Source organism: Neofelis nebulosa, chromosome 5, assembly GCF_028018385.1.
Source record: "Neofelis nebulosa isolate mNeoNeb1 chromosome 5, mNeoNeb1.pri, whole genome shotgun sequence".
Lineage (NCBI taxonomy): Eukaryota > Metazoa > Chordata > Mammalia > Carnivora > Felidae > Neofelis > Neofelis nebulosa.
In genome coordinates this window covers 140,396,035-140,421,031 of record NC_080786.1, presented here as the reverse complement: position 1 = coordinate 140,421,031, position 24,997 = coordinate 140,396,035, and the positions used below count along the sequence as shown (strand labels likewise).

Here is a 24,997-nt window from a genome sequence, read left to right as displayed (position 1 = left end):
TCCTCTAAGACTCACAGATGATAATCAGCCTGAGGTTGCATTCTCAGGAAGCAAGAGGGGCCTTAGGTCTTCTACGCTTTCCATATTTTCTTTTCTCCCGGCCCATCACGTCCTCCTGTTTGATGCTTTTGTGTTTTGGAGGAGAGTCACTTATGACCTCTCAAAGTCTCTCAAAGAGACTTTCACAACTGCCCAGGCTTCTGAGCCTTAATTTAGTACCATGTGCAGCACTGAGGCCTGCAACCAAGGACCCAGTGAGTCATTTTAGTCCCGTTTCTCTGGTAATATTGTAATATGGGTACAACAAATTATCTCCTTGTTGGTGCCTAGAAACCGTGTATGTTGACCTAGTTACAAATGTTCTCCACATGATGCAAAACTATACGGTACGGAAGAATCTACTTGGACATATATTTTAGAGTCCAATGATGTAACAAAGAATAAAACTCAGAATTTCACTTTCAAAATTTTTGCCTCAGAAAACAGTAGCAAATTTGATACATGAGGCTCATAACTATCAATAAAAAAGGCATAGCAAGTATAAGAGAATACGGTTTTGAGTTTTACCTTTCAAATGTTCACGTATCACTGTGGCAATTCTAAAGTTGGAGAGATCTGATAACAAATATGTCAGAATGACTGAGAAATTAGCACTGTCTTTCGGCCAGCAGCCGAATGCGGTAGATATGATTTTTGAAGGGAAAAAAAATGAAAAGAAAAGAAACAACAAAAGCGGTGACCTTCAGAAGAACCAAACTATTGTCCTTCGTAAGTTGCCTGCACTTTCATGAAAATGTCAGGCATCTTTGTACTAATGGCTCAGAACATCCTTCTATTTAAAAGCTGGTAAATGTGAGAAAGTAACGTAGATCTGTATTTCTAAACCTACACTAATGTGGTCATTTGGGCATGAGAACAGTAAATGTGTTAAGTGTGTGTCACGTTTCAGAGTCCATTGCCTTCCTCCATAAAGGCAGCTTCCATCCAAGGAACTCTATAGGGAGGGTGGATTTACAAACTGCTCTCTTGCTAATTTTGGTCTGCAAATTTCTGATGACCAACTTTACATAAGAATCTGTCAAATCATGAGACACATACGAGACATAAATGACATTTCTTTTTGTGTGGGCTCCTATGCTTCATAAGAAACACTTGAAGCATTTCCTCTCTCCAAATTAGAAAATGTAGTGGGCTATAGTTTGAAAGTAACACTTATGCAATGTGTTACCAATCTTTGATGAAATCTAAGAAGAGACGGGGCCATTTGCATTAGGCTAAAATGGTTTTCAAGCTTTATTAGAGTTAATCAAATATAATCAAAGAGCCCTCTGTCAAATGACATGCAGGCTGAATAAATGGTTCTGCAAAGAACAAACCCTTTTTGTGTTGAAAGTAATTTACAGCTCATATTTTAAATTCCCCCCTCTCATCTACTTTGTTATGTACTATTCTCAAGCTTTCAGGTTACCCTTAAATTCACACATGTCAAATATTGTGCTAAAATTCATTCTTGGGCGATCATTATAATGACTTTAAGAAAGCCATTTTTCTTTGGTCTTGTTCATTGTCATAAAACCAGTGAAAAGCATTAGCATTTGTACCGGTTGTTGATTTGGTCTCCTTGTGCCGCCATAACAAAATACAAGAGACTGGGTGGCTTAAATACCAGAAACTTATTTCCTCATAGTTTGGAGACTGGAAGCCCAAGATCAAGATTCTAACCTGGTAAGAGAGCTCTTTTCCTGGCTTGTAGATGACCAGTTCTCCATCTGTGCTCACATAGCTTTCTTTCACTGGTGTGTTTGCCCAGAGATGTCTCTTTTCCTCTTACAAGGCCACCAATCCTATTGGATCAGGACTCTGCTTTTATGATCTTATTTAACCTTAATTACCTCCTAAAAGCCCAATATCCAAATATAATCACATTGCAGGTTAGGACTTTAATATATGAATTTGCATGGGGCAGGGAGCAAAATTCAACCCATAGCCCTGGCATAACAACAGATCTAACTACAGTATTTCCAGTGGTTTAACATCAATGTTTCAATTTCTACATTCAGCATTTATGGAGCATGTACTCTGAACCTGACACTGTGCTAGATTTGGGGCATCGAAAAGATGAATGAAGAGCCTTCTGCCTGTCAGCTTGTAGACGAATGAGCGAGACTGATGTGCACACCCACTAACGTCATAATACCATGTGAGACACAAAAAGAAATGTGCACATGCTCTTCCAGAAAGAATGTCTCTTTTCACTGTATTTCCCATCAATATGTCTTTTTTTCTTTTTTTGAGTAGGGTTCGTGTCCAGCGTGAAGCCCAGTGCGGGGCTGGAACTCACGACCCTGAGATCAAGACCTGAGCTGAGATCAAGAGTCAGACGCTTAACTGACTGAGCCAACCAGGTGTCCCTCCCATCAATATAAATGAATCCGTGGTTGTGTTTTTTTACATAGTAGTGTCCATTATTTTCTGCTCAGCTCTCTGACATATTGGGCACTGTGCAGTGAGTTATGCCCAGACTGTGTTATGTTTTAGATAGAGTATTTTATTCCTGAGCTACTCTGGGATCTTGTGCCAGATCCTACTTGCTTCAGGGACTGTGACAAACTTGTCCTTGTGGCATCATTTCTTAGCATTTTTTCTCTCTCGATGTACAATCAATATGAGTTGGAATGTTAGATGATTTTCACATCCTCTCCAAGTCAATACATTGCCCCTATCAACTAGTAGGACTGCTTTAAAAATTTTTTTGTAAGTTTATTTATTTATTTTGAGAGACACTAGGGGTGGGGAGAGGATGAGAGAGAGGGGGTGAGAGAGAGGGGGTGAGAGAGAATCCCAAGTAGGCTCCACACTCCCAGTGTGAGGCAGATGTGAGGCTCGAAGCCATGAACTATGAGATCGTGACCCGAGCCGAAATCAAGAATTGGGCTCTTAACCCACTGAGCCACCCAGGTGCCCCTAGTAAAGACTACTTCTAACTGTAGTTGAATCACTTGCCACTTACGAAGAATGATTTCTTGCCGACTATGAATTAAAATTGAACGAGTGTTAGTTTTACAATTGCATCAATTTCTGTTTTGATGTAAAATAAAATTAGGTGAGTCCATACACCAGTATGTTATGTAGTTTACGCTCGGTCATCCTTTCATTAGTCATGAATCATTCTGAAATCATGGGTGTCACGTGGGGCCAAAATTAGGACTGTAGTTAATACCCTTTTGAAACCTTTAATATCAATGCCAGTATCGGAACTTTTCAAGGGTGTTCGACATTTAATTTCCCAAATTAGGCTGTGAAAGTTCAGGAGACACCCTGAAATTTGCAAGCAACGAGCCCCAGCTTTGTCTTACCTGCTTCCTCAGTACTATTGTAACTGTTAAGTTTTAAAACTGTTACTATGTGTTTTGCCCTTTTATTTACTTTAGCCAGTGGACACACCTTTTCCTTTTTAAACTGGTGTGTCAGTGGCCTTTTCCTTGTAATAACAGTTGACATAATCCTGTTGATCTTTAAGAAAACACTACCAAGGAAAAACACTAGCTATTTCCAACTTTCTCAGACCTCGGCAAAGAGGGAAGTAGGTCTGAAACAAGGGTCAGGTGGAGAAAGAGATAACCAATGGGCGCAACTAAGAATTTCAGATTCTCAGGCATAGTTCTCTTTGCTTTGGATTTACTTCTTTGCCCCTGGCCTAGGATACTGAATTGCAACAGTAATACTTTTCACCAGTGAGACTGGGAAACGTTTTAAACAAGCAAAAACAGGGGCACCTGGGTGGCTCAGTCTTCCGAGTGTCCGTCGTCGGCTCAGGTCATGATCTCAAGGTACGTGAGTTTGAGCCCTGCGTTGGGCTCGTTGTTGTCAGCCCAGAGCCAGCTTCAGATCCTCTGTCCGTCTCTCTCTCTGCCCCTCCCCTGCTCATGCTCTCTCTCAAACAGAAATAAACATTTAAACAAGTAATAACAATTATTGCTGGCATATACTCAAGAATATGAGCATTCCAGTACTTTGGTGGCAGCAGTGTGAATTCTACTGTCTTGGTAAATAAACCTGACAGTGCTCATTTGAATCAGAATGACTATACGTTATATGGAAATTCTAGTTCGTGAATCCTAACTTACATGAAAAAGTGGGTGGCTCAGTCGATTAAGCGTTGGATTCTTGGCTTGGGCTCAGATTATGATCTCATGGTTTTGTGAGTTCGAGCCCCACATCCTGCTCTGTCCTGACAGTACAGGGCCTGCTTGGGATTCTCTCTCTCCCTCTCTCTCTGCCCCTCCCCCTCTCATGCTGTCTTTCTCAAAATAAATAAATAAACTTAAAGAAAGGTCACATTTGATAAAGGACGTATATAGAGTAATGCTTTTTGTAGCATTGTTTGTAGGGTCAACAAACCGAAAGCAATCTGAATGCCCCTGAATAGGGAAATGAATAAATTATGGCATGGGCACATGTCTGCACACACAAACACACAGTGGGAAGTGATGTATTGGGATATATAAATGTCCCAAACAAGAGGGATGCTTACAATAAATAGTGAGGGGAAAAAAGCAAATTCAAAGTAAAGGGAATAACACCAACCTGTTAAAAAAATTACAAACTGGGGCGCCTGGGTGGCTCAGTCGGTTGAGCTTCCGACTACGGCTCAGGTCATGATCTCGCGGTTCGTGAGTTCGAGCCCTGCGTCGGACTCTGTGCTGACAGCTCAGAACCGGGAGCCTGCTTCGGATTCTGTGTCTCCCTCTCTCTCTGTCCCTCGCCCACTCATACTCTGTCTCTCTTGCTCTTAAAAATAAATAAACCCTTAAAAAATTTAAAAAAAATAAAAAATGATAAACAGGTTATGTGGTGCTCTTTTCTGGCTGGAGCCAGGGAAGATGCAGAAGAGAATAAAAAGATGGCTCCTGCTATGTCAGGAACCCCTAAGAAAAAGGAAAAGACAAACCAAAACAAAACAGACCAACAAAAAAACTTGAAAATCAAATGCTTAAGAAAGAAGTTAGCCCAAAGGATGTTTTGAAAGGCAAGGAAAAAGCTTATCTACGAAAAAGATAAGCTATCACAAAGAATATAGATGGATGTACAGAACCGATACGAGAATAGCTAGGATGGCAAGAAAAGCTGGCAACTTCTCTGCACCTGCAGAACCCAAATTGGCACTTGCCATCAGGATCGGTGTGACCCCCAAATTCTGAAAGGTGCTGCGGCTTCTTTTATTCGCCAGACTTTCAGTGGTACCTTTGTTAAGCTCAACAACGCTTCCATTAACTGGAAGTCTGTAAGTGAATGTTTTTCATGCATGGTTATGGCAGAATCAACAAGAGTTGATTGCCGCATCTCTTAGTAAATATGGCATTGCTGGAGCGGAGGATGTAATTCATGAGATCTACACTGTTGGCAGACCCTTCAAAGTAGCAAACAATGTCTACTGGTTCTTCCCATTATCTTCTGAACGAGGTGGCTGGAAGCACAAGACCATTCAGGGGCCCCTTAGGTGGCTCAGTCAGTTAAGCGTTTGACGTGGGCACAGGTCATGATCTCATGGTCGTGAGTTCAAGCCCAGCGTCTGGCTCTGTGCTGCCAGCCCAGAGCCTGGAGCCTGCTTCCGATTCTGTGTCTCCCTCTCTCTCTGCCCCTCCCCTGCTCACACATGCGCGTGCGCTCTCTCTCTCTCTCTCTCAAAAATAAATAAATATTTAAAAAATTAAAAGAAAAGGACCATTCATTTTGTAGAAGTTAGAGATGCTGGCAAAAGGGAAGACCAAATTAATAAGCTTATTAGAAGTGTTAAATAACAAAAATTCAACTGAGTACATTTTAAAGATCTAATGGGTTTATTAATTGATTTGTGAATGGGCCAGCATTCCATCTAGCAAGTAGAAGGGATCTCCAAAAGGATAGAGAAGAGAAAAGGTTTAAAGGTAGAGAGGGGGTGTAAGAAAGGAGATTATAAGCAGAGAATCCGTTGTTTCAGGTAAAGTTCCTTTCCTAAGGGGACCGAAAGTGTCTATCAGTAAATTTCCTAGCGCTGACCAGGAAATTCCCATGTTGACTGGCTAAAGGTTACCCTTCTAGGGGCTTGAAACTGCAGTTAGATTAGGTGTTAAGTCTTGGTTTACTGACCTGGGGCCTTAACCTAAGTGATACCACTTTTGGGTCTGTGGTTTTCTTAACAGAAGAATAAACTAAGGTATCTATCATGATTATTTTTGTAATCTGGCCAGTTAATAAACAGTTACCGCTTCCAAACTGAAATGTAAAACAAACAACCCCCCCCCAAAACAACAAGAACAAGAATAACAACAACAACAACAACAACAACAAACACAGGTTATGTGGTTGACCAAAGAGAAACTGGGACAAGTACACACCCAATTCTTCACATTTGTTACCTAAAGGAGGTTTGGTGGGGGGGATCATTTACTTTCCATTAATGAATGAATGAATGAATGAATGAAATCAGAAAAGGGAAGACACAGGCAGGAGAAAAGAAAAAGTAGACCATCCTGGTGATGGGTACTAGGTGAGAGAAGGGCTGGATACCAATATGGCAGCCAACCTCATTCTCTCCTCTCTAATGGGAACAGAGAGCTGCTTCTGGCTTTTTGAGTGCAGAGATTTGGAGAAGGATGTTGCCTAAGGAGGAGGAGTATGGCTGGACTACCCAAGTTGCCTGCAATTCCGGATAGCCCCTCTTCTCTGTAGAGTTGTGTTCAGGTGGCCCAGGGCCAGTCTCCTCCCAGGTATGTGCAGTCGTGCGGTAATATCCTGCCTCGGGAGAAGTTCTGCCCTTACTTGCGCCAAGCTCAAGCTCCTAGGGTGTAGGGATAAGGTCAGCGGAAGGCTATTGATGGATGAAGGCACATCAACTCCAGGCATGAGTGGAAACTTCTAGATGAGTCAAGAAATTTGCCAGACATCTATACTCTTCTCCTCGCCCCATCCACAGAGCAAGCACTGATTTGTGTGTGGATGTCACCGTCTAAAGTTCTTCTAGGAAAAAATATGGGACAATACTCTGTTAAGTTATTAATCTGTGCTTTTTATGACACAATAATATGCTTTCTCTATTATGTATATTATCTCTCTATTAGGTATACATATTATATATGTCTATTTTATATTTATCTTTATTTTTACGTGTCTTTTCCTCCTCATTTGTGCAAATAGTTGGTGCTGGGGAAGTGTGAGGCAGGATCATGTTTCTGGCTATTAAGTTCCAATAACGCAAGTCTGAAGAAGTCATGAAAGATTTTGCCAGAAAAGGCCAAATGGAGGATTTGTGGGCATTGACCAAGTGCTTGGGCCAGACACACGATGGGGGGTGAATCTTCCAGGCTAGAAGGAGATTCCCATGGGAATAGGGGAGTGTCGGGAGGAGAAGGGAGGAGTCTGTGGGAGCAAGGACATAAGGTCCTTGCCTGATTTTCAACCATATAAAGAAGGGAATAATAAGACCTCATGGAGGAAATAGATGCTTGGAATTGAGACAAATGGAATTAAGGGGATCCGTTCTTCCAACAACAAACATTTTAGAATTATAGAAAATGTTGTACTGAATATTCTAATGTCTCTGTGCAAGAGTTTTTCTGTAATTTATGCTTTAGAAGTTGACTTGCTAGGTACTAACCTTCAAACTTTGCTAGATATTATGAAAATGCCTTAAACGTTAAACCAATTTGCCCCCTCAATCTCTAACCTTTCTTTTCTCAAGTTTAAACTATGCTCCATTTAGTAAAACTTCACTGTTCATTCATCATCAGGAATGTACATTAAGAATTTGAAAGTTCCTGTTTCCCCTCCTTCCTCACCACTACTTACTTTTGAATTTTTTCCAGTCTTGGGGACATGAAAAGGTACCTTGTTTTAATTTGCATGTTCCTATGACTCGCAAGTTACTTTTTTTTTTTTTTTTTTTTAAATATCTTCCTTGGTCATATAGAGATTCTCTTCTGTGAACTGAAGGTTTATATTGATTTCTCATCAGGGCTTTTTGTGGTCTTACTTTTAGGATATCTTATGTATTCTATATTAAATTTATTTCTCAAAAGTACTGTAAATATTTTCTCTGTCTGTAGCTTGTCTTTTAGCTTCGTTTCTGGTCCCTAATGTATAAAGATTTAACATCTTTATGTCATCAAATATATAGTTTGTACTTGAGGGCTCAGTCTTTTTTTTTCTTCATAGACTTTATTTTTTAAAGTTTTAAGTTCATACAAAATTGAGCAGAAGATACATGATCTCCCATACACCTTCTGTTCCAACTCCTGTATGACCTCTTCCGTTATCAGCACCCCTATCAGAATTGTACATGTGTTACAACTACTGAATCTTTCTGTATTTTAAGGAATCTTGCCTGACTTTCCTCGTATAAGATAGTCTCCTACATTTTCTTCTAAAACTTTTAAGGGTTGCTTTTAGCTTTTAAGTCTTTGATCCACGTGGACTTTCTATTTGTTTATGGAATGAGGAGAATTTAATTTTCGGGTATATTTTAAGACTTGTTTCTTAATCACATGGGGTCAGCCCATCCTATTAGCAGATTCACCTGCAGCTTTACTGAAAAATCCGGGATAGCAAAGCTGTTCATGGCGGGCATCAGGACCAGACTTGTGGGTAAGTCACTGGGCTCGTAGATAAGCCTCAGAAACCAAAGAGCAAACTAGTGGTGTTACTTGGGTGAGTGAGTGATGTGACTTCTGTGGAGTCTTCTACGCTGTGGACATTGGCCAGTAGGAAACAGGAACATTCACTGATTGAAAAAGGATATAATCGGCCTGGCCTCACAACTCGATATTAGTCTTGGGATCAAAACAAGCAAACAACAAGCAAATATGGGAGACCTAACACTGCCAAAGTATTTTTTTGAAGAAAATATGGATAACCTAGAGGAGATTTGTTTCTGGATAATGTTTCCTCCCTGTAGCATCACAAATTTATTTAACACATACTATGATCTTCTTCATGTTCTTAAAAAACTGAACGTGGCAGAACGGAAAAAATCCTATTTTAATGATTTAGTTGGGAAAAATAAAATTTATATTATTTCTCTGCGTCCTGGAAGAGAATAAAATAACATCAAGTTTAATAATTTGAGCAGAGATTCATTTCATGTTTTCCCAAAAAGTAAAACAATTACACAGAATTTCATGGTAATTTTAATATTTATACAGTTGTTTTAAAAGAAAATAAAAGAAAACCTTAACCTATATACAGCACTTCTACTGATGATTTCTGAAGTAAAAGGATAATATCAAAATTAAAAAGTATAACCCAGAATCCAGTGTACTTTCTAAGATGAGTGTCAATTTCAGTATTTGAAATAGAGATCGATCTTTGTAATAAAATTAAAAGTAAGTTAAAATAATTAGCTGGGACTATCCCACATGCATTCTAAATCCCCCAAGTAGTGTAGGTAATTTTTCTTATTCTTCCACAACACATGGCATTCTTTCTATGAATGACATCAGTTTGGAAATACCCTGTGGTTTTCTGAGTTATAAATGGATATCTCACTATGAACGCCTGATTATATTATGATTCATACTTTCACTTCTGTTTTTTTATACTATCATTTTGCAAAAGTGAAAATGAAACTGTTTCCTTGGCCAACAGTGTACAAGGGAGAAGAAAAATAAGGTTGAATGTAATGATTTACCAGATAGTTAGGGATTATAGTCTGAGAATATTGTGAAAATAACTTCTTAAGGAAAAAGCAATGTAGTTATGACAAAAATTCTCTTAGAAAGTTATTCTGGGACTTAACAATGGCCATTGCCAGAGCTCTGCTTTACATAAAAAATTTACTTATGATTTCTTTTGACATCTATCTATCTATCTATCTATCTATCAATCATCTATCCATCCATCTATAATTCTTTTAAAACTTTTTTTTTTCATGGAACTGGGTTATGAATCCTAGCCTTCTACCTGTAGAATTTGTTCTTTTAACCAGTACATTATAATAGAAAGATGATGATAGCTACCTAGCTACTTAGGTAGATGCTAAATAAGAAAGAAAGAAAGGAAGAAAGAAAGAGAAAGAGCATGGAAGGAAGGAAGGAAGGAAGGAAGGAAGGAAGGATCATATGGAAAGTTCCAACATGAATCCATGTTTTAAAGGCGTTAGTGATAATTAAAGTTTCCTTAGGGCAGGGTCACACCTGCTCACTGCTGTGTCAGCTTCTGGCACATAGCAACATTCGACAAATATTTGTTGAATAAATGATCACAACAGAATAAAAGTAAATTCTTGTACTTCATGGTTTTCTGTGGAAAACCACAAGAAAAAAAATGTCTTCTGAGGTCTCAGCATTCTAGTAACCATGAAGTATCAGGAATCTAATGAGATCCTTCTCTTACAAGGTCTTTAAAATATTAATTCTCCTGGGGCACCTGGGTGGCTTAGTCAGTTGAACATCTGACTCTTGATTGTGGCACAGGTCATAATATCATGGTTGTGAGATTGAGCCCCCTGTCGGGCTCTGTGCTCACAGCATGGAGCCTGTTTAGGGTTCTCTCCCTCTCTCTCTCTCTGCCCCTCCCCTGCAAATAAATAAATAAACATTAAAAAAAAAATACTAGTGCTCCTATCATGAGGTAGGAGATTGAAGGCTAGATGCCTCAATGCCATGTAATTCTTTAACATTACTTGTAGAGTGAGAATTTTGCTAGAGATTATAGACCCTTTGTAATGATGAATGTGATTAAAAAAAACCTTTCTATTAAATGTGATTACCTTCTTGGGCTTCGGGTTGCCATTTGGCAGTTCCTACCAAAGAATTATGTCTTATGGGTCAACATGTGTTTCCCTATAAATTAATTTAATTTCTCACCTTCAAATATTATACCCAGACCAAATATTTTTTTTTCTACCTATACTGCCTTGAAACTTGTATTTCAAAGTTGCCAACTCCTTTAGCTTAAGGCATTGAAGAATGATCTTAATATCACCTGTATTTGTTTGTTTGTTTATTTATTTATAAATATTTTATTTTGAAATAATCTCTATATGGTGGGGCTTGAACTTACAACCCCAAGATCAAGAGTCTCATGCTCTACTGGCTCAGCCAGCCAGGCACCCCACTGTCACCTGTGTTTAACCGTCATTAACACCTTAAGATGGAATACTCTAACAGACCAGCTAGCTGGTCACTCTTTGGATTTCTGAGAAGTCAGAATACAGGAGGGATATCATTGTATAAGTATAAGCAAGTAAAAAAAAAAGTCCACAGTATAGCACATTTATGAGGATTGTTCACTAGGAAATATAAAAGTTACTCCTTCCAAATATTGTCTGTAGAACCCTAAAACACCATTTAAAAATATTAGAACATCTCATTGTCAGTTATACCAATAACCTGAGTTGAAAACTAAGAATGTGCTGAGAATAGCAGTGATATTGATAAATTGGTTCTTGTTTTAAGACACTATGTTTTGTGATAACCAGCAGTAGACGACCAGAATGGAATTGTTTGAAAGATTAAATGGATATTAACGAAAAGAAAGTCAAATGGTGAAATTCTTTTCGAAAACTTAAGGAAATTAAGAGCAGAAGCATGGAAGTCATCTTACAGAGACAGAAGAGTTTATAAACCATTAAAACTTGACTTGTAACTGGTTAAGTATTTTTAAAAGAAATAATGTGTTAAACAGAAAGGGGTTTGGTCAGCCTGGCATATGAAAGAATAAAACAAAGAATTCATGAAATACACTTTGGCAGAGAATCCTAGTGCTATTTGTTCCCAAGTTTCTTCCTTTCTGATATAAACTGTTGAAGTTATAGCATTAGTTATTCTTTGCTTGGTGCCATTGAACATCTTGTTTAAATCAACCTCCACTTATTCTGAATTCATTTTCAGGAAGCAATCTTTTGATTATAATTTGATTTCTGCGATCGCTTTACAAGGTAGGAATGCTTTGGGTAGAGGATGTCTTGGTAGTTGTATCTCTCATCAGAATTGATGTTTTCTCCCCCCTGAATTGTATAGAAGTCTCCCGAATCTGGTTACAATTCCCCAGTTTGACCAAGTCTGGGACACTGGAAAGATTGAGTTTTCAAATAGGCGAGAATGAGCCGTCGAGTTTGGGCTGCAGTGGCTTCCACAAGGCTTCTGCCATTTGGGTGAGTCCTCCTGACCTCACTGCTTGTGGGCACAGTGTGGAAGAATACCTGGGAAAATGTGTGGCACAGAGTGGTGCACAAGAAATGTTAGTTTTCATCCCAAAGTGTTTTCTCTGATGGCTTATATAGGGAAGACGCAGAGCAGGGAGGAAAAGGGGAGCAGTTTGCTGAAGGAATACTTGATTGACATATTAAGCTCTGATAGAAATCCCTCCTGTGATGGCATGTTGTGCCTTGTGAAGTATTCTGGCTAATTTTATGTGTCACCTTAACTGGACCGTAGGGTGTCCAGACATTTGGCCAAACGCTATTCTGAGTGTATCTGTGGGAGTGTGTCTGGATGAGATTAACATTTGAATGGGTAGGCTGAATGAAGCAGACTGCCCTCCCCAGGGTGGGTGGGCCTCATCTAATCAGTTGAAGGCCTTGGTAGAACAGAAGGCTGAACTTCTCCTGCAGGAGAAAGAACTCCTTCTGGCCGACAGCCCTTGAGACGAACAACAGTATTTTATTGTTTCCGACTCTAACTGAAACATCAGCTCTCCTGTGTCTCTAGCCTGCTGGCTGAAGATCTTGGAACTCATCAGCCTTCATAATCATGTGAGCCATTTCCTTGTACTAAATCTCTTTCTCTGTCTGTGTACATCTGATTGGTTCTGTTTCTTTGGAGAACACTGACTAAATAATTGGGTGTCTTATCAACTGGCATAGTATCAAAATTTTACTTTTGCAAATGAATTAGGTCTTCTCATGTATTTACTGGCAGGGGAAAAATATTTCGCCTAAACTAGATTTTCTGTGACTTGGTGTGAATGTGTTTCCTATTTTTTTTTTCCTTTAATGAGGATACATCCCATCTCATTAACACTTGTCAAATTTATCCTCAGTAATGGAAAATTATATGCAGTAATGAACTTAAAAATTTGGTGTACTCTTCTGTCAGAGATGCCTGTGGTATATCTCACCCAGTTGGTTTTATTTGTGAGGCCGCTCCATTTCCTTTAGCTCAACCCGCTCTTCCCTCAAATCCCCAAACTCAAACCTGACTCATCTCCCCACTGAACCACCCACCACTACGTCAACAGCTCCACAGCTTGCAAGTCCTGCCCAAGTGTTTTTAAGAGTGATGTATTAAAGGAAAATGTACATCAACAAGTAGATATCCTCACCACAGCGACGCGAGACCATTCATTAATTCCACAAGCATTTTTTGAGCACCTGCCAAGGTATCAGACTGCAGAAACAAAGACGAAACAAACACCAACCTTTTCCTTAAAGAGGAAAGATCAGAAAACATATATGGAGGCTAAGAGGGGAAGACAGCACGTGAGGTTAACTGAGCATCTATGCTTTACCAGGCAGGCACTCCATTAAGGGCTTTCCAATGGATCTTCACAGGGGCTGTTCAAGGTGGGTACTATTACCCTTCATTTGTGTATGAGAACATCTAGGCCCAGAGAGGTCCTCCTGTGAGTTTAAAATTATAGCTAGCCTTCCCTGAGCCTCAGTGACAGGGTAGAGTTCAAGCCCACCTTTCTCTGCTTCACCTTGTTGCTTTGCTCTCAATCCACACCGTGTGATGTGATAGCCACTAGCTACGTGAGGCTATTGGACACTTGAAATGCGGCCAACCCAAACTGAGAAGTGCTCTAAGCGTAAAATACAAACCAGATTTCAAAGCCTTAGTATGAAAAAGAATGTAAAATAACTCAATAGTTCTTGTATTTATTATGTGTAGAAATAATATTTTGGATATAATGATGTATTAGTCACCGTTTTCCAGAGGAACAGAACCCATAGTATTTCTCTGCCTATGTATCTATCAACAAAGGTAGAGAGACGAGAGAGGGAGAGGTGGGAATTTATGCCATTGGGTTGTACGCTTTTAGGAGCTGGCAAGTCTGAAATGTGCGGAGCAGGCTAGTGGGCTGAAGTTGAGGTAAGAGTGGATGTTGCAGTCTTGAGTCTGAAGTCAGCAGGGTAGACCAGGCAGGTTGGAAACAGGCAGAGTAAGGGACCAAATTGTTGCCCCACGTCTACCAATTCATACGTTGAAGCCCTAATTTTTAATGTGACCATATTTGAATATATGTCCTGTAAGAGGTAATTAAAGTTAAATGAGGTCATAAGTGTGGGTTCCTAATCTAATATGACTGGTGTCCTCATAAGAAAAGTAAGAGGCACCAATGATACATGACTACAGAGAACCAGCCCTGTGAGGGCATAGTAGGCAGGTGGCCCTCGGCAAGCCAAGGAGACCTCAGGAGAAACCAAACTGCTGACCTTGATCTTAGACTTCCAGCTTCCAGAAATGTGAGAAATAAATTTCTATTGTTTAAGCCCCCCCCCCCCCCCGCCCCCCAGTCTGTCGTATTTTGTTATGACAGCCCTAGGAAACTAAATAAGTAGGATTTATATATTGCCATCTTGAGGTCGAATTCCTTCTTTGGGAAACCTTGGTCTTTTCTCTGAAGGCCTTAAACTGATTGGATAAGGCCCACCCACGGAATGGAGAGTAATCTGCTTTACTTAAAATCTGATTTAAATGTTAATCAGGTCTAAAAAATATTGTCACAGCAGTATCTGGATTGGTGTTTGACCAAACGATTGGGCACCATAGCCTAGCCACAGTGACACATAAAATTAACCGTCACACTTGGGCTCAATAAAATATATTAGTAAAATCATTTCCACCTCTTTCTTTTTTGCTTTTTAAAATGTGACTACTAGAAAATTTTGTTTATTTATATATTTATTTAAAAATGTTTATTTGTTTTTAAGAGAGAGAGAGAGCACAAGCAGGGGAGGGGCAGAGAGAGAGGGAGACACAGAATCTGAAGCAGGCTCCAGGCTCTGAGCTGTCAGCACAGAGCCTGATGTGGAGCTTGACCTCACGAGTTGTGAGATCATGGCCTGAGCCAAAGTCAGACGTTTATACAACTGAGCCTTCCAGGCACCCCTCCTAGAAAATTTTAAATTGTATGTGTGGTTCACGTTTGTCACTAACATTAGATTTCTAATGAACAGTATTGCTCCTGACATTTATGAAAATAGATACCAAGTTTCCTAAAGGATACATGCACAGGGTACCATGGAGCATGGAAGAAGTACATTGACGTCTGCTTGGGGCTGGTAAAGAAGGCTTTGTAGAGCTGGGTAGATGATTAAAGCACAAGCTCGAGCTGGGTTGCCTGGATTTGAATCTCTGTTCTGCCACGTCACCAGATAGGTAGCCCAGAGCAAGATATTTACCCTTTCTGTGCTTTGTTTCCTTCATCTGTAAAATAAGGGTAGTAATTAAGCCTTGTGGACAGGGTTTTTGTGAGGGGTAACTGATTTTATACATTTACGTATTAAAACAGTACGTGAGACAGTGAATCTCCGCGAATATTAGTCAAAGAAGGTCATGCTTAAGCAGAATCAGGACAGATGAGGGGTTGGACAGAGCCTGAAGGGCTTATTGAAAAGGGATGAATTTCCAGTGAGGGGAACATCAAACCCTTTTCTTTGGGCTTCATTTACTGTTAAATTTTTTTTTTTTTTAACGTTTATTTATTTTTGAGACAGAGAGAGACAGAGCATGAACGGGGGAGGGTCAGAGAGAGGGAGACACAGAATCTGAAACAGGCTCCAGGCTCTGAGCTGTCAGCACAGAGCCCGACGCGGGGCTCGAACTCACGGGCCGCGAGATCATGACCTGAGCCGAAGTTGGCTGCTTAACCGACTGAGCCACCCAGGCGCCCCTCATTTACTGTTATATATGCTCGGCATATACTGGTATATATGCTCGGCAAATACTGGTATATATGCTCGGCAAGGTGCCTTTGGGTCCTCATTGTACCCTATCTCAGCAGTGCTCAGTTGTACTGACCATGGCCTTCTTTTCAGAACATTGGATTTTTAGTATGATTGTCTCCTGGTTTTCTCCCACCTCCTTGGGTGCTTCACATTTGACTCCTTGGCACAGTCAGTCCTCTTCTGGGACAAGCTCAATCCTTCTCTCTCTCTCTCTTCATTCTATGCTTCCCCCCCCAGAACATCCCATTCACACTCATGCATGGCCTTAGTTACCACAGATGTGGCACATGACTCACAAGTTTGCATCTATAACCCAGACTTTTCCACTGAGCTCCAGATCTGAATACTCAAATGCCTACTTGTCTCAGAGTCATCTCATGTTCAACGTGTCCTAAAATGCATTCACCTGCCCCTCATCACATACATGTTGTTCCTTTTCAGTGTTTCCAACTTGTATCTTACAAAGCCAGAGACTTATGAGTTATCCCTTATTGCACTCCTTTATTCTCCAAATTTAACCCAACAGCAAGACTTACCAGTTCTGTTCCACTTAATCCAAGGCAGCCATCATTTCTCATCTAGATCACTGGCTTACATCCTTGCATCTTTTTTGACCACCCACCCCTTCCATTTTTTTGTCCACACTGTAGCCATGCTGGTATTTTTGAATTTTATACCTCATCATATAATTTCTCTTCTAAAAATAATCAATGGTTTCTCATGCTCATTGGCTAAAGTTAAAATCTCTGTGCACTAACTACCATTCCAGCCCCATTTCACATCAGTTTTCCCTTCATTTAGCCATTTAGATCTTGTCATTTCCTTGTTCCAATCACGTGACTTCTGGCCATAGGACCTGTTCCCTCTGCCTGCACTCTCCTATCGTATTCTCAGAACATTATTCTCCTTCAGAAAATTTAACATTACTGAGATTTATTCATGTAATCTTTTGACTATTGTCTTTGTTTCCCACTAGATCATAAGCCTCAAGAAGTCTGAAAGGGACCGTGTCTTTCTTTTCTTCCTATTGTATCTGAACCCTAGCAAAGTGCTGGCACACAGCAGAAGCTTGATAAATAAATGCATGGTCTCAATTAGTGCTCATATCAACTTTGCCTTCATGGTACTTTCATTCCTCAATTTATATGCACAGCCAGAGAAGTTCAGTTCATTGATCAACATGCCCAAGACTGCAAAACTGAGAGGTGGAAGAATTTGGAAGTGAAACCAAGTTATACTGTTTTTATTCTTCCTTACTATATTTTAGAGCTCCTTGTTTCTTAAGCTTGGAGAATAACAGGAACCATGTGACTACGTCCATCTCCCCCCCCCTCGCCCCCACCTTTTTGTTGCTGGATTATACTGGGCATCTGGACTCTTAGTGATTGTACTTATTTCTGAACATGCATTTGTGTTTTGGAAAAATAACTTGATTAGCTTTTAATGAAATGTGATTAAGAAAAAATAATCTCAGATGGCCCCGAACCAGGAACTCTGGATATTTTTGATTAAGTGGAAGAAAAATATAGACTCAGAAAATTGAGAATTATCTTCCTTGATGAATTAAAGGATTGTTCCAGATATACTAAAAAAGTACGATTGGGAAAAGTTGGATGGTGTAACTCAAATATATAAATAACACATCAACAAAATTTTACCATCTGTATGCGTCATAATCAGGATGATTTGTCCGGTTATACTCATTATTTGCTTGGACCACATAAAATTGCTGATATGTGACCATTTTTTACCACAAAACAGCATTTTCTTATGGTTCATTTCCCTCATAAAGAGATATTTTTCTATCTCTCCTTTGTGTCCCAGGACACATTTCATTTCTCATGAACCCATTGAAAAGAGGCCAACTTTGATTGACTTTGCTGAAGTAAGACATTGATTCTCCCTTCTTCTCCATTACATGTCTGCATCCATTTTCCATCTGGAAGCCATGGGCCAGTTAGAAGGAATCTTCCATTTGATCAAGGGTAATGAGACCCCCATGTAATAAAAAGAATAGAGGAGCTCATGGAGATCCAAGAATCTACTGTAATTATAACTCTCTAAGAGAGAAAATGGCCTGAAGCAGTATCTTCCTACAAACTTTGATGTGACTCATGGCAATTACTCATGTTGAGTGGAAACAATGAATACAATGGATTGGACCAGAGGTCAGGAGGTAGTATGTTAGAAAGGAGACCAGAAATCATGTTAACCAAGAGAGATGACTACATTTTCAGAATTTTTAGTTCCTAGTCTGTCTCTAAGAGACCCTGCTGTGCTTTATTTCTCACCTATGAATACCCATGAAATTTTCCTTTTTGTAACTTTCTAATAAAACTCTTATTTGCCCTTGTGAAGGAAAACTTTTCCTCACCACCAAACAATCCCTGACCAAGACAAGAATTAAATGGGATGACATATGTGAGTTCTTTTCTTTTGTAAATTATAAAGACAAATATGAAGAGCAGCTATTCTTTCTTTCCCTTGTGAAACTTGGCTTTCAGAATGGAAATTTATTTCATGTTGGCCAATTAGATTGTGAAAAACCAAGCAGAAGAAGATGTTGCATCAATGAGGTATGAAATGCATGTTATTAAATGGGTTTTATCTTAGGACAATAAGCATAAATGCACAAGTAAACATCATTCATTTGCAATCCAGAGACTTTGAAAAGTCATTCAGCTGAATTTCTCCTCTTTCCTTCAGAAAGGATTAATTGAGCTCCTACTGTTTATGGACAAGCAAAGAGATAACCTCTGGCCACACTATAAAATTTAGTTGTACATGGGTGCCTGGGTGGCTCAGTCAGGAAAGTGTCCAACTCTTGGTTTCAGCTCAGGTCATGATCTATCCGTTTGTAGGTTCAAGCCCCGCATCAGGCTCCATGCTGGCTATGTGGAGTGCTTGTGCTTGGGATTCTCTCTCTGCCCCTCCCCCAGTTCACTATCTCTCTCTCTTTCTCAAAATAAATAAATAACCTTAAAAAAAATTTAGTTGTGGGGTGCCTGGGTGGCTCAGTTGGTTAAGCGTCCGCCTTCAGCTCAGGTCATGATCTCATCGTCTGTGAGTTTGAGCCCCGCATCAGGCTCTGTGCTGACAGCTCAGAGCCTGGAGCTTGCCTTGTATTCTGTGTCTCCCTCTCTCTCTGCCCCTCCCCTGCTCATGCTCTGTCTCTGTCTCAAAAATAAATGAAAACATTAAAAAAATTAAAAAAAATTTAGTTGTACAGCTATGAAATCAATTGGCCTAGACCTTAAGTCTCATTCCTTATGAAAATATTTCATCCCCGTGGCTGTGTGAACAAGTGTTTTTAGAAAAATTTTGTTGTTAAGGCATAGACAACATACTGCATTTACAAAATACATTTATTTTATTTATTTCACAAACTTTTTATTGACCTTCAGAGGGGGTTATTCAAACAAAGGTTGAGATGAACTTAAAGGGTAAAGATCTGAAATCAAAAGAGTTGTCTTCCTTCTTTCTTTCTTTTCTTTTTCTTTCTTTCTTTCTTTCTTTCTTTCTTTCTTTCTTTCTTTCTTTCTTTCTTTCTTTCTTTCTTCCTTCCTTCCTTCCTTCCTTCCTTCCTTCCTTCCTTCTTCCTTCCTTCCTCCCTCCCTCCCTTACTTCCTTCTCTCTCTCTCTGCTTCTTTCTTTCTTTCTTTCTTTCTTTCTTTCTTTCTTTCTTTCTTTCTTTCTTTCCATTCGTCATATCTCTCTAATATCTTGACTTTTCTTATCTATGGATAAGGAGATCAGGTTGACCTACATGATTGTTCAGTTATTTAGAGCAGATATCTTCATCTTTTTAATGTGTTATCCCTGGTACCAGATGTCAGTGGGGGTATAGAGCCATTTTTTTTTATTATATGAAATTTATTGTCAAATTAGTTTCCATACAACACCCAGTGCTCATCCCAAAAGATGCCCTCCTCAATGCCCATCACCCACCCTCTCCTCCCTCCCACCCCCCATCAACCCTCAGTTTGTTCTCAGTTTTTAAGAGTCTCTTATGCTTTGGCTCTAGAGCCATTTTGGAACTTTCTAGTTTCAAATGTTGGGCCACCTCTCCCGAGCACCCAGGTGGGGAGGCTTAGAGTTGTACAAATGGATCTGGAACTCTGCAGAGAGGCCCAAGTTGAGCATATGCTTTGGAACTTATTGGCATCAAGGTAGTAATTCAAGTCACTAGAGAGGATGAGATTTTTAAGGGACAGGATGAAGAAAGAGAAAAAAGAGGATGGATAGTAGAAACTCCAATATTCAAAGGATGGGTAGAGGAAGAGGAGCCTGTGAAAAGTAAAAAGAAGGAAAACCCAAGAGGTCAAAAGTAATCCAGGGCTGACTATAATCCATAAAACAAAAGCACATTAGAAATTCCAAAAGGGGTATTTGGGGAACAATTTCAAATTCTACAGAGAAGTGAGAAAAGATTGAAAAGCATCATTTGAATTTAGCAACAGAGGGATGATTGAAGTAACATTTCTGTTCACTTTAATGAAAACTCTTGTGCATCACTCTCTTCCCTGGGATAGGGTTTAGTGTGGTTAGAGATGGCTAGAGAAAGAGGGGCTAGCTTAGGGTTGCACACCATTCCACTATCTGCAAAGAGGGAGCGTGGTAGAAAGGAATTTCTTTTGGCTTCCTGAAGTAATATTACTGAAATCAACTTTATGTATTCTATTTGTGCACCCCACTCACGGACATCAAGGAATTGCTCCTTGGAAGGAGACTGTCGCAGGAATAAGGGTTTCTCCTTTTCCACCTTCAGAGCCTCCCTGTGTATAATTTATATAGCAAATGCTGTATGGAGAAACTGTATTTTCAGCCTCAGAAGTTGTGCAGGCCCAAATTATATGAATGTGTAGATTAGTTTTAAGAATATAAAGCCTACCAAAAAAACAAAAAACAAAAAAGAAAAGAAACAGACTATAACTTCTACCAATCATGCTGAGTGAGACTGTGCTTTTATAGCATCTGACACTGGGCAATGAATCAGAAATAAAAGCTTTTAATGGTTGAGCTTTAAGTCAGATAAGTGTGTGTTTGGACACTGCCTCATATATTCTGGGTGATCTTGTGCAGGTTACTTAATTTATTTTAGTTCCCATTTCCTCGTAGGTGAAGTGAGAATGATAATATCTACCTCTTAAGATTTTTTAAGTATTTAAAAGATAATAAACATTGAGCATTTAAAAGAGTGCTTTGCACATGACATTCCTCAATGAATGTTAAACCACTATCATTTCTATTCTAGTTAACTTTTCTTCTCTGCCTGGGACCCATCCCAGATTGAGGCTTTTCAGACATTGCTCCCCAATCTCCATAGGGTCCTCAACCTACTTTCTTTTCCTTCCTTCTTTCCTTCCTTCCTTCCTTCCTTCCTTCCTTCCTTCCTTCCTTCCTTCCTTCCTTCCATCCTTCTATCCTTCCTTCTTTCTTTACACACTTTTTTTCTTGACATTGGTTATACTTAGAGGCCAACTACTTTAAACCAACTTTTTTCTTTGGATCCTGATGCCTATTGAATACATTTTTAATTTATTTTCTTCCTTTTCATTACCAACTCTTCAACACAGTCTACACTCACCTTCTCTTTTCCATGATCTGTTTTGTTTGTACACTTTGAAAGGGAATTTTAGCCTCCTGACTCTGCTTATGGGAAGGTCATAAGCAGTGACCTGTTTCCAGTGAAAATCAATGACCTTTTAAATTATCACCCTCTGGAGTTATTCAGCTGCATATGATTCTGTTGAGAATCCTTTCTTTGAAAAATCTCTTCCCTTTCTTTTCTGTGTCACCACAACATCCTCACTCTTTTCTTCTTTTCCCTCCCACATCCTGGTCGTCGGAATTTCTCAAGAATTACACGTTAGCCTTCTCTTCTTTTTGACACACTAATTTCTCCAGACTTTGATCTGCTCAGAGTTTATATTATAACCTTGATGATGAAAAACATCAAGTCTACACTTATGCTCCGAGTTTTTAACTTGTGTTCCACCTTCCTATTTCCAAACATTTAGAACCACTGCTATCTTCGCATCCTTCAGCAGGTAAGCTCCACTGTCACGCCTCTTTGGGGCTCTGCTACTTTCCAGCCAATAAAGATCTCTCCCTTTTCTATGTTTCTTTTAGGCTGTCCCATTCAGATTAGGATCTGTCTTAACTCTGTGAAAACCACTATTATACATAGCTTACATGTACTCAGAGGGCAGTACTCAGATTGATATTTCTTGTGTCAAACTTAAGTACTTGTTAATTACTGCTTCTACTTTTTCCAAATGTCAGTGTGGCAGATCAAACACGAAACATAGGTAAACCTCAGAAAAGAAATTGTTTTACGTCTAGAGTGGTCTAATACTTATTTAGGAATTTGTGTTTGTTGTCAAGCTAAGTTTATTTAATAATATTAAAAGGCATAATTAGAATATGAGATTTAAGTGTATTAAATATTGAGGATCATATAAAACAAACACACTAAACAAATATGTTTCCTCTTTTTAAAAATTATTTGGCACTAGAATTTAATGTCATATGTTTCTACATAACCCTGGTTAGGAAATGAGTAGGGATTTTTTTTTTTTTTTCTGGAACATTAAAATGGGATATTTAGCAAACATTTTCTGACTCACAATTTGGAGACTGCAATTAATTCTCAATATAATTACTTTAATTAAAATCCACTACAATCTGGTTTGTGTAGTTAATTAAAAAAAATCCAAGGGTGGCAAGTCTTATGTTGAAAAAATATTTTGTTTTGTGTGGTATTGAGCAAAGCTTTCCTCAACTTTCATGTTTTTTATTTGAAAAGATCCAAACTAAATCTCAAATAAGCATAGATTTAGTAAAATAAAAATAAACAAGACAACCTCCTCGATACAAATCCATGCAAAAAGGAAGCGATTTTTTATTGATTTGAACAAAAGGACTATTTCTCGTATTTCTAACTAGTATACCTATGCCAATCTCAGAAAGTACATAGACTTGCTTATGTATTGTCTGGTTGAAAAATGACTAAGATTCTATTCTGGACAAGGCCATTTGGAAAGCCTCTTGGTGGTGGTCAAATAATAAATATGATACTATTTGGGGCTATATGGTAGAATACTGAAAGCTCAATTTGAATTCTTTTTAGCAGCTGAGTCACTGCAGGGCTTAGCAAGTGACTTTTATTTTTGCGCCTCAGTTTTTCTTGATCACAATTCAAAGGGAGAATTTCGATCAGAAAATATCATAAGTTGCTTAATGATGAGAAAAAGTTGAAGTCGGAGAAAGGGAAAAATAAAAATACTAATAAAGTCTTGTGGGAATTTTGCAAGCTAAGAGATGAAGGCCAGAGGTGGGTAAATCAACAACATTGACAAGTAGACACCATCAGTATTTTGTGGGAGTCTGTCCAAAAGAAACGTGCCTCCGGGATGGCCTGTTTCTGGCACCAGGTGCCCGTTTATTTGATGTGTTGCTGCTGTGCCTTCATTTATTCACTCCCTTTATTCTAGCAAACAGATTTGTGTTAACTAGCACCTATGGGATAGAGTGCTAGTGATTGGTGCCACCAGTAACGTGCGTGCTGATGTGACCGAACGTGACCTTGCTAAATTCTTCTCTTTTATCCTCACCCAGGCCTTATTTCAAGATGCGAGGCATTTGCAGGAATCACAAGATGTGGGTTAATATTTTAGGGATTGTGGGATCCATGGAGTTTGCAGTTCTGGGAAAACGTGCTTCTGGCTTTTGAACCCATCATCCTATTTCTCTTTCTTTCTTTCTTTCTTTCTTTCTTTCTTTCTTTCTTTCTTTCTTTCTTTCTTTCTTTCTTTTTTTAACTTTTTAAAATGTTTATCTATTTTTGAGGGAGAGAGAGCCAGAGTGAGAATGGGGTAGTGGCAGAGAGGCAGACACAGAATCCGAAGCAGCCTCCAGGCTCCGAGCTGTCGGCACAGAGCCCGATGCGGGGCTCGGACCCACCAGCGGTGAGATAGTGACCAGAGCTGAAGTCGGACGCCCAACCGACTGAGGCACCCAGGCGCCCCTCCATCGTCCTATTTCTCTTGTTGCCTTTATGCTACTGGAAAGAGCAAGGAATTCAAGACTAAGAGGCAAAACTTGGAGAGTCTGAAACTTATTTTAAATAACTTTGGCTCCTGGAGAAGGAGATGGCCAGTGGGAGTTCCACTTGTGCATGGTGAGGGCAGTCTGCTGCCTAGATTATGCTTAACGGTTTTGTGATTTATGTTTAGGTGGTAGCTGAGACTTAGAAGATGGGAAACCCAAAAGAAAATGGACACAACCTTCTTTTAATATTTTCCCTCGCTTTCATGAATCACCTGTGTTCGCCCCTTTCAGTTCACGGGGTAATCTTCAAACAACTGCAGAAAGAATGGGTTTGTAGGTAGGTCCATTCTTTTTAAGAAGAGATTTTTTTTATTCCAGTTGTACTTTCCTTGTATCCTGTCTGCTTTCTCTCTTTCTCTCTCTCTCTTTTATTGTTACAGTCTGTGTACCTTCAAAGATCTATTCCTTTTCTTTAAAAAAAAAAAAATGTAAAAGCTTTAGAGGTTTGTAAATCACAGAAATGAACAATAGGTTGGTTTCTCCTTTTATAGTTAGGTTTATGAGAATGTAGAAGAAAATGACTTGGTTGGAAATAGATTGATTCCATGAAGCTAGGATAGGAAGGGCAAAGGAAAAGAGAATTTCTATGGCATTTTCATATGACACATGAATTCCATAGGGATTTGTCAGGTCTGAAGGATATTTTCTACATAGGGAGGACACTGACTGCTATGTAACCGATAACCTCCTAGGTCGTGTCCCTCCCTCTCTAGGCTTCTCTGACCCAGTGTAAGTTACAATCAGAGGGGAATTTCCTTATTTGAGGTCTTCTCACTTCAGTGACTTTCTAAGTAGAAATGAGAGAACCCAGAAAAGTTTTGAAAAAAGTTTTAGTTCTTCCTGGCAATTACATGTTCCCCCCACCCCCACCCCCACCCCGTATGTCATTTGGACGTGAGGAACTCTTATTACCTTAGGAACAAATATGGAATGGTTTTCTTGCAAAGTGAACTTGAT

The 24,997-nt window shown here is 39.4% G+C and overlaps 1 pseudogene; it reads left to right on the top strand.

Annotated features, from left to right (window-relative positions):
• Nucleotides 1-2,857: 2,857 nt before the first annotated feature.
• On the top strand, nt 2,858-5,931 carry LOC131512725 (large ribosomal subunit protein uL30-like; annotated as a pseudogene).
• The last annotated feature ends 19,066 nt before the right edge of the window (nt 5,932-24,997 follow it).